Source organism: Notolepis coatsorum (assembly GCF_963971535.1).
Source record: "Notolepis coatsorum genome assembly, chromosome: 15".
NCBI classification, from domain to species: domain Eukaryota; kingdom Metazoa; phylum Chordata; class Actinopteri; order Aulopiformes; family Paralepididae; genus Notolepis; species Notolepis coatsorum.
The window spans coordinates 3,643,153-3,653,152 of NC_140179.1; the positions used below are offsets into that span (position 1 = coordinate 3,643,153).

A 10,000-nucleotide genomic window follows, 5' to 3' on the forward strand; every position below is an offset into this window, starting at 1 on the left:
GGGATGGCGTGCAGCCAGCCAGGGGTTGGGAGCGTGGCCGCCGCGCTGCGTGTGTCTTTGTTTGTTTTCACTACCAGATTTTTTTCCTCTCTCTTCTCTCTCTCTCTTCTCTCTCTCTCTTCTCTCTCTTCTCTCTCTCTCTCTCCCCCCACTCTGTGTTCCTTTTGGAGAAAGTGAGGGGGCGGAGCCGTGTGTCCACTCCGAGCAACAACAGCGCCGGCGAGAGAATGTTTGCCAGATTCTGCGCCCCCCCCTCCCCTCCTCCCCTCCTCACATTGTACTCACTCGAAAGAGCCAAACTCCGCTCTCTGAATGAGATCGTATTTTCATTTGTCATACTAGCATACACCCTATACCAGGGGTTCCCAAACTTTTCAGGCCGGGGCCCAGAAAATAAGGCGTCAGAGAGCCGCGGCCCAATGCACATTTGTCAGGCGACCGATTTTTTAAGCCAAATATCACTTCAATCCTATTAAGTTAGTTCAAGTTAGTTATTCATTTATATGTGCTATTTATGAGAGGGCTAACTTGTTGCAAAATAATAATGATAATAATAATAGCCTCATTAAAATACTATTGTTGCTTCGGTTGTTTTCAGCGTTTTATGTGCATAATCTGTTATTTAGTTTGAAATGTTCGTTGAAATAAGTAGATTTTTCGTTTTTGTTTATTTATTAAGTTAATATAAAACCATATAGTCACATTTTAGAATACAATAGAATAGAATTTTAGAATACAACTAGAAACACTGTCCTGGCCTGCTTCTAAGTTCAGTGACCTGACAAAAAAAAATTAAAATAAAAAAATACAAAATAAAAAAATAAAAAATAAAAAAAATGTTTTTTTTTTATTTTTTTTTATTTATTTTTTTTATTTTTTTTAATCATCTCGCGGCCCCATCCGTGGCTGCTCGCGGCCACCTTTGGGTCGCGACCCCGACTTTGGGAACCACTGCCCTATACTACTATACTACGGTATGCCTCTCAATAGTTTGCACATGTTTATTTAGAGATCAATCCGTCTGCAATAACTTGGCATCTATATTTTCCCCTCTTAGCCTGTCAACATGATCAAAAGTTGATTATTTGTCTCTGATGAAATAACAAGCAAAAGTGTATTCTTTCATAGGAGCTTCAAATTAGTATAATATGTGTGTCTGACTTTTCATATAAACATCATCTTTATATTGTCTGTTTTTTTTTTTTTTTTTTACACATGCTTGTTTTTGTTTTAACGATTTTCCACCTGGAGCAAATAAAGACAAGCTGTACTTACCTCGAGGTCCTGATGTCTGCAAACACACATATCACATACATTCATATACATGTACAGTAGATGCATGCATTTTGTGCACCTTCGTATTATCAGTGGATCAGCCCCCAGTCTGTGAGTGGAACAATGAAACCTTTACATTACCACCTAGTGCACCTCCTACTGGCCTGGTGGAGTCCAGTGTTTTACTGTAGCCTGCTGGTCATCAGATAAGATAGAGAACTTTCCCCCTTTCGACGACGTGAACCTCCTCTAAACGTCCCACAATGCCTCATTCTACACTATTGTGAAATGGCGCCTTATCTTATCGTTTGGAAATGTTGCTTTCCAAATCTCTCACGTTCTTATCTCGCAGCGGTGCTTAAAAAACTACCCTTTTTTTGTGTCTCGCGGCTTCTGCCATTGTCTCGCTTCACGGTGGCCACGGACTTAAGGGATCAGTGTGTTTTTTTTTTCTCGTTATTTAATAACTTAAACCCAAAACATCCTAAAAAACCTATTTGGGGGCTTCCGCCTGGCCCTCGCACGACCAGAGCTCCACGCTGTCTGTGTTTATCTGTGTGTGTGTGTGTGTGTGTGTGTGTGTGTGTGTGTGTGTGTGTGTGTGTGTGTGTGTGTGTGTGTGTGTGTGTGTGTGTGTGTGTGTGTGTGTGTGTGTGTGTGTGTGTGTGTGTGTGTGTGTGTGTTTATCTGTGTGTGTGTGTGTGTGTGTGTGTGTGTGTGTGTGTGTGTGTGTGTGTGTGTGTGTGTGTGTGTGAATGTCACTGCTCTAAATACAGGTTCTTAATCACATATTTTTCGGGGGCTCTATATATGTGGGCCATGATGCTGCACTCTGACATTCTACCGCGCGAGGGAAAGGGGGTCACCCACTCTCCGGGGCTGAATGTGACCTTTGTTAGAGGAATTATGGGCACAGTTTATACGTGTGATGATGAGCAGAGACAAAAGTCTGGGATTAAGCGGGAGAGAGACATAGAGAGAGAGAGGGAGAGGGAGAGAGAGAGAGGGGGGGGGGAGAGAGAGGGAGAGAGAGGGAGAGAGAGAGAGGGCAACAAACAAGCCAGCCGTGAGAAAAAACAAAACTAAACTAAAAACAACAATAGACCCTGTGTGTATATTGCGACTCGACTCGACACTGTTTACATAGTTTTGGACTCATGATGACAGAGGGTGTTGAGACTATAGTCATTACAATCACACACACACAGAATGTCCATGCCTTCAACTATAGTAAGAATGATAATGCATTTGTGTTTATTCCAGTTGTTTTAGCTGATATTTTTAATCTTGTTTTTATCTTTGTTTCGATCACATTTCGTGTAATTATCTTCGACCCGCCTCAGGCTGTCACTCGACGTCACCGCGAACGGGGGCAGCCTGTTTTAAATAAAGGTTTGACCGAGTGAATGTATACGAATATATTTTCCACCGTTCTCACCGTTTCGTATTGTGTGTCGTTGTGTTTGTTTACGTTTTATTAGCGGGTTTATGATCGATAAATCACGCGCAGATGAATACCGACGCTTGACAGATGAGCAGTCAGGTGCTTCATCAGGCGGCGGCGGCGGCGGACATTGAAAGCGGCGTCCAAGTGTGACGTTAAATGAGTCGTGACCCCGAGGCCGCTGGCCGCCTGTGGACCGGCGGTCGGTCTGCGGCGGTGGCGAGCGGTGACTCGGAGAGGAACGAACAACCAAAAAAAAGGGTGGGGGTGAGGGGTGGGGGGACGACGACAAAGGGTGTTGAAAAGAAGGAACCCTCCCCGCTCATCATCATCATCATCATCGCCACGCCTGCCCCCCATTCTTCCTCTCTACATCGCAACTGAATCGGCCCCTCTGTCCGACCGCAGATTACGGGCCTCTTATGCCGGCGGAGCGACTCGAGTCTCTTCCTCCTCCTCCTCCCTGCCTTTTCTCCCCGACCGACGGTCCCCTGCTCTTGATTAACATTTTCTGCTAGGCTTCACACCAAAGGCCCAACCTGTGTTGCTTTAAAGGACCGGGCCGAGAGTGTGTGTGGGGGGGGGGGGGGGGGAGAAAAAAAAGCCATCAGGCGCTGAAGGGGAAATCAGATAAGGCTATCAGGCAGGAGGCTTTAGTGGCCTGGTCTTTGTCCCACTCCTCCATCCGCCTTGGCTTCCTCCCTGCAATCTCTCACTCCGCTGCACCTTTTGTATGTATGATTTCCCGATGGAGAAGCCCCCCCCCCCCCCCCAGAACACCCCACCCACCCCACCCCCTGATGTTCCACCGTGTAAGCACTGTACCGCGTATAAGCCCTGGCCGTGTATGTCGTAGGTCCACAGCGTGCGGGGCGGGGGGGCAAGAGAGCGAAGAAAGGGGGGCAGAGGCGGGTGCTGCAGGGAGACAGACCACCGAGGCTTTGGGATACGAGCGAGGGTACGACGTCGACGAGTCAGGGAGTTGAGAAAGGCCGGCAGTCAGTCAGTCAGACCTGGGATCAGTCTCTTCTCGACCGACACGGGACTCCTCGCCTCAACATCGGCCTGCAACCCCCCCCCCCCCCCCCCCCCCCCCGCCCCCCCCCGCCCATTCTCGACGAGAAGAAGAAGAGGATCCATTCACTCCGTCACGCAAGCTGTCAATTCACTTCATTGGATTGATCCGGCGGCGGCGCACTGATCCTGGTGTCTATTGAGACGGGGGGGTGGCAGGGCGGCTAAATCCCTACGCAGGCAGGCAGGCTCCGCTCGGGACCCTGGCTGCCCGGCTCGGGGGTCCCAGTGCTGCTGGTGGCGGCTGCTGCTGCTGGTGCTGGTGCACGGCGGCCCTCAGTCTCTCAGCCCAGATATTTGCAAACAGATGCGCGAGGAAGAAGGGGTTTTCTTTTTTTTTTCTTGATCAATCAAGCTTTAACAAGTCAAGTTGACTCGACGCAAATGTAACGTTTTGCATGTGAATGGGGCCGAGGCCGCGGAGGGGTTTTGATTAGGCCTAAGCAGATAAATAGCAGATTGAAAACGGCCCCCCCCTGCCATCGGAGGGCACCCCCCCCCCCCCCCCCCCCCCCCCCCCGCCCCAGAGGTCCGGGGGGTTTATGTCCCGGCTGATATCAACCTCCGATGCTTGCCCGCCACCCCCACAATGAATAGATCCATTATTCAGTGGACTCCTTCTCATCTCCTGAATTGAAGTGGCAGCAGCTTAAATAGCCCCCATTTTCTCTCCTTTCTCTTTCTCTCTCTCTCTCTCTCTCTCTCTCTCTCTCTCTCTCTTTCTCTGGTCTCTCGCTCTCCTCCCTAGATTCGCCCTCTGAAATAGTCATGGAGGTGGTTAAGATCATCACATCGGTCCATCGGTTGTTGTCGTTGTCCCTCGCTGTACTCGCTGTTCCGGTCCACCTCTCTTACGTCTTCTCTCCAAGAGGTAGTTGAGAACAATCTGTGGTCCAGCAGCAGTGGTGGAAAGTAACTTTTCCATTCAAGTACTGTACTTTTACAGGTACTTTACCTTACCAGAGTATTTTCATTTTAGGGAACGTTGTACTTTCACTACACTACATTTCAAAGGAAATGTACTTAACGTAACCTTTAGAGGTCAATGGTTAGAGGATTTGAACGCTCCTGAGCACTGGAATACACAACAGACGTCATGTAAAATGTGTACTTTCACTTTTGATACTTATGTACATTCAATATCAAATACTTTTACTTAAAGGGGAACTATTTGACTATTTCTTTCACTATTTGGGCACGTTTACACAATTCCTGTGAGTCTATGGAACACCTCTGTAATATATATATTTTTTTTATTCATTGTTTTGTATTTCTAATCAAGTCCTCAAAAACAGCATTTTTCTACCTCAAGATCTCGAGCTGTTTTGAGCCTGGGCACCTAAACCACTGTGTGGCCTGCGCCGCCTCTTGAACATTAACATGCAGCAGTGACTATATGACATCACATATAGGCACATTTTCAAACGACTCAGTTCAGTGAGGGTGAATATTGTGAGAGGAGAATTGGAAGAATGCGCCAATATGAGAATTTTGAGACATAGATCATATTAATATAAGTTCACATAGCTAGGAAACAATGCTAAACACTCAAAAAGGCCATTTATAAGATAGTTCCCCTTTAAGTCGAATTTTGAATAGAGACTTTAACTTTTTACCAGAGTACTATTTTATCTGGGTATTTCTACTTTTACTCAAGTAAAAGAACTGTGTGCTTCCTCAAATGCTGTCTAGCAGGCCCTCAAAATGATGTCTGAAGCAAATCACGAACTAAACAGATAGTACCAGATCATGCCAGTCTGGCAGAAGGTACAGGTTACCTAACTGAATGTCGAGCAGGTACATTGTACGCGTGCGAAATGTAGCGATGTGAAACGTGAAATGAGATATGCGTGACGGTTGGTGTAGTGGTTAACACTGTCGCCTCACAGCTAGAAGGTCCAGGGTTCGATTCCCGCTTGGGCACCAGGTCACCGCATTGCCAGGTACCCAGGTGGGGTATCTCCCGGGCCTTTCTGTGTGGAGTTTGCATGTTCTCCCCCTCTGTGCTCGCAAGGGTTTCCCCTCCAGAATATAAACCCAATGGAAAAACATACAGAACAGATCGCTAACGGCGGTCAGGTGGCGTAGCGGAGATTGCGTTCGTCACCAACACCGGAGACGCTGGATTCGCCTGTTCGAATCTGGATTCGCCTGTTAGAATCCAGCTCACAGCTCCGGCGTTGTCACCAGCTTGGCTGGCCGTTCACACTAATACAATTGGCTGTATTAGAGTGGGTGGGAAAGCTGGCGGGGTGGGTCCGGGTCGTTGTAAACAGCGACTCCTACAGTTCGGTCGGGGGGCGCCTGCTAAGCGCGGATAGGATCTAAGGGGGGGTAGTGTGATCCTTCCACACGCTACGCCCTCTCAGTGAGAGTCCGCTCTGCCAGGTGAAAAGAAGCGGTTGATTGGCTGGACGTGTGTCGGAGGAAGCACGTGGTAACCTCCACTCTCCCAGACCGACTGTGGGGGGTAAGTGCGCAGCGACCAGGAAGGGGATTGGGAATTGGCATAACGACTAACATTGGGAGGGGAGAAAAATCGGAGGAAAAAGGAGGGGGGGGGAAAAGATCAAAAAAATAAATAAAATAACAGATCGCTAACGCTGTCGCGTTCCTCACGAAGACAGACAGGAGCCCTTGGATTGGTCCCCGGGGGGCGCGGCCCCACGCCACAGCCCGTGTCTGCTCCCGGCTGCCCTTGGGGGGGAAGGGTGGGTCAAGCGCAAAGATGACATTTCTTCGGCGACCCAGAAATTGCACGTGTGTGTGTGTTCCTGTGTGTGCCGCCCATCGCATGTGTGTGTCGCTGCTGCATGACGACATTGTCAACGTGTGCGACGAGTAAAGACTTCTTCAAAAGTCCAGTTTAATCTTAATCTTAAAAGAATGTTGAACGCTGATGTATGAGAGTAGCAGCAGCAACAGCCACATGTCCCACGTCTCCCAAAGGAAAACAATAAAGGTTCATATTAATGTTGTGAAAGACATGCTCTCCCTCTGTGAACAACTCTCTCCTGACAAGGATGAGACGTGGTCTCACTCAGCGCCCTGCCGACTGACATCTTCTCATCTCTCTCTCTCTCTCTCTCTCTCTCTCTTTCTCTCTCTCTCTCTCTCTCTCTCTCTCTCTCTCTCTCTCTCTCTCTCTCTCTCTCTCTCTCTCTCTCTCTCTCTCTCTCTCTCTCTCTCTCTTTCTCTCTCTCTCTCTGTTTGGACACAACGACCAAGCAGCCAAGTGCCACTTGTGCCCCGAACAGAGCCTGGCTGACTGGAGGCACTGTCCCCTCCCACTGACCCCCCCTGTGTGAGGCCTCAGTCAATTAAAACCCAGACGCTAAACACACACGCACGCATGCACACACACACACACACACGCGCGCGCGCGCACGCACGCACGCACACACACACACACACACACACACATGCACGGCCATACACATACATACACACTACCTTGTCAAGTAACTTATCTGTGATTTCCATACTCTCCTATGTAGAATTTAATCTTTTCTTATTTGTACAATTATTATTGGAATTACACAGATTTTGTGTAATTTGAGGTTTGAGGTTTGTAATTTGTAACTTTGAGGTTATTTTGGGTATTTCATGATACTTTTGGTATTTTAGGGTATACTTTTGGGTACTTTGGGGGTACTTTGGGGTACTTTGGGGGTATTTTGGGGTACTTTGGGGGTATTTTGGCGTTTTACTTTGGGGTATTTTGGGGTACTTTGGGGTATTCTCTGGTATTTTTGGGTACTTTGGGGTATTTTGGCGTATTTTAGGGTACTTTGGGGTATTTTGGGGTACTTTGGGGTATTTTCTGGTACTTTGGGGTATTTTGGGGTATACTTTGGGGTATTTTGGGGTACTTTGGGGTATTTTGGGGTATTTTAGGGTACTTTGGCATATTATGGGGTACTTTGGGGTATTTTCTGGTACTTTGGGGTATATTTGGGGTATTTTGTGTTACTTTGGGGTATTTTGGGGTATTTTCTGGTAATTTGGGGTATTTTGGGGTACTTTGGGGTATTTTCTGGTACTTTGGGGTATTTTGGGGTATACTTTGGGGTATTTTGGGGTACTTTGCGGTATTTTGGGGTACTTTGGGGTATTCTGGGGTATTTTAGGGTACTTTGGGGTATTTTCTGGTACTTTGAGGTATTCTGGGGTATTTTGGGGTATTTTGGGGTATGTTGGGGTACTTTGGAGTATTTTCTGGTACTTTGGGGTATTTTGGGGTATACTTTGGGGTATTTGGGGTTTTTGGGGGTATTTTAGGGTATTTTAGGGTATTTTGGGGCACTTTGGGGCACTTTGGGGTACTTTGGGGTATTTTGGGGTATTTTAGGGTACTTTGGCATATTCTGGGGTACTTTGGGGTATTTTCTGGTACTTTGGGGTATATTTGGGGTATTTTGGGGTATTATGGGGTATTTTAGGGTACTTTGGGGTATTTTGGGGTATTTTGGGGTATTTTCTGGTACTTTGGGGGTATTTTGGGGTACTTTGGGGTATTTTCTGGTACTTTGGGGTATTTTGGGGTATACTTTTGGGTATTTTGGGGTACTTTGCGGTATTTTGGGGTACTTTGGGGTATTCTGGGGTATTTTAGGGTACTTTGGGGTATTTTCTGGTACTTTGAGGTATTCTGGGGTATTTTGGGGTATTTTGGGGTATGTTGGGGTACTTTGGAGTATTTTCTGGTACTTTGGGGTATTTTGGGGTATACTTTGGGGTATTTTGGGTTTCTTGGGGTATTTTAGGGTATTTTGGGGCACTTTGGGGTATTTTGGGGTGTTTTCTGGTACTTTGGGGGTATTTTAGGGTACTTTGGGGTATTTTGTGGTACTTTGGGGTACTTTGGGGCATTTTCTGGTACTTTGGGGTATTTTGGGGTACTTTGGGGTATTTTGGGGGTATTTTGGGGTACTCTGGTTATTTTGTTGGTACTTTGGGGTATTTTGGGGTATACTTTGTGGTATTGTGGGGTATTTTGGGGTGTTTTAGGGTACTTTGGGCTACTCTGTGGTATTTTCTGGCACTTAGGGGTATTTTGGGGTACTTTGGGGTATTTTGGGTTATTTTAGGGTACTTTGGGGTATTTTGTGGTACTTTGGGGTATTTTCTGGTACTTTGGGGTATTTTGGGGTATACTTTGGGTTATTTTGGGGTACTTTGGGGTATTTTGGGGTATTTTAGGGTACTTTGGGGTATTTTGGGGTACTTTTGGGTACTTTGGGGGTATTTTAGGGTACTTTGGGGTATATTTTGGGGTATATTTTCTGGTATTTTCCGGTACTTTTAGGTATTTTGGGTTATTTTGGGGTATACTTTGGGGTATTTTGGGTACTTTGGGGTACTTTGGGGTATTTTGGGGTATACTTTGGGGTATTTTGGGGTACTTTAGGGTATTTTCTGGTACTTTGGGGTGATTAGTAGGACCCCCGATTTGGATTTGGAAATTACTTTTGTAACTGGATCAAATTACCACATCTAAACTCTGTAGCTGAGGTACTAACAAATGAAGTGACATCTAAACCCTTTAATATCACCAGGGGTTGCCCTCAAGGTTCGCCTTTATCACCGCTTCTGTTTATTTTAGCTATCGAACCGTTAGCAATAGCAATCAGGGCTAACAGGCAGTTACATGGGATTGAAATCGGTAATAAAGATCACAGAATAGCCCTTTTTGCGGACGATGTCATTTTGTTCCTAAAAAAGCTAGACACATCTATACCCGCACTGCTTGATATAATTGATCAGTTCGGTAGTATCTCCGGATATAAACTGAACGCCTCAAAATCATCACTTATGCTGCTTAATGATAACGAGAGACAATCCGCTGAACAGTTTCACCATCTGGGTCAGTTGACCCCGGGGAAGAGCGGAGGCACGCCATTGAAGGTGTTGTAAAGATGTCATTTATTATTGTTATATATATTTTCATTTTTTCACTTATTTTGATCTATGTACGAGTTATCTTACTGGAGGTACCATTGAATGCATGTATTATTTCTAGGGATGCTCGATATTGGCTTTTTTACCGATACCGATATTCCGATATTGTCCAACTCTTAATTTCGATACCGATACCGATACCGATATCAACCGATACCGATATATGCAGGGTTTCCCCCCAAAAAAAACTGAATAATTTCAGGTAATTAATAATTTCACTGGATGCATTCAAAAGGCTTTCTAAAT

General features: G+C 46.2%; 1 protein-coding gene across 1 annotated transcript in view; it reads left to right on the top strand.

Annotated features, from left to right (window-relative positions):
• LOC311241266 (uncharacterized protein) overlaps positions 1-10,000 on the top strand; it is a 26,871-nt gene that overhangs the window by 1,776 nt on the left and 15,095 nt on the right. The window lies entirely within an intron of this gene.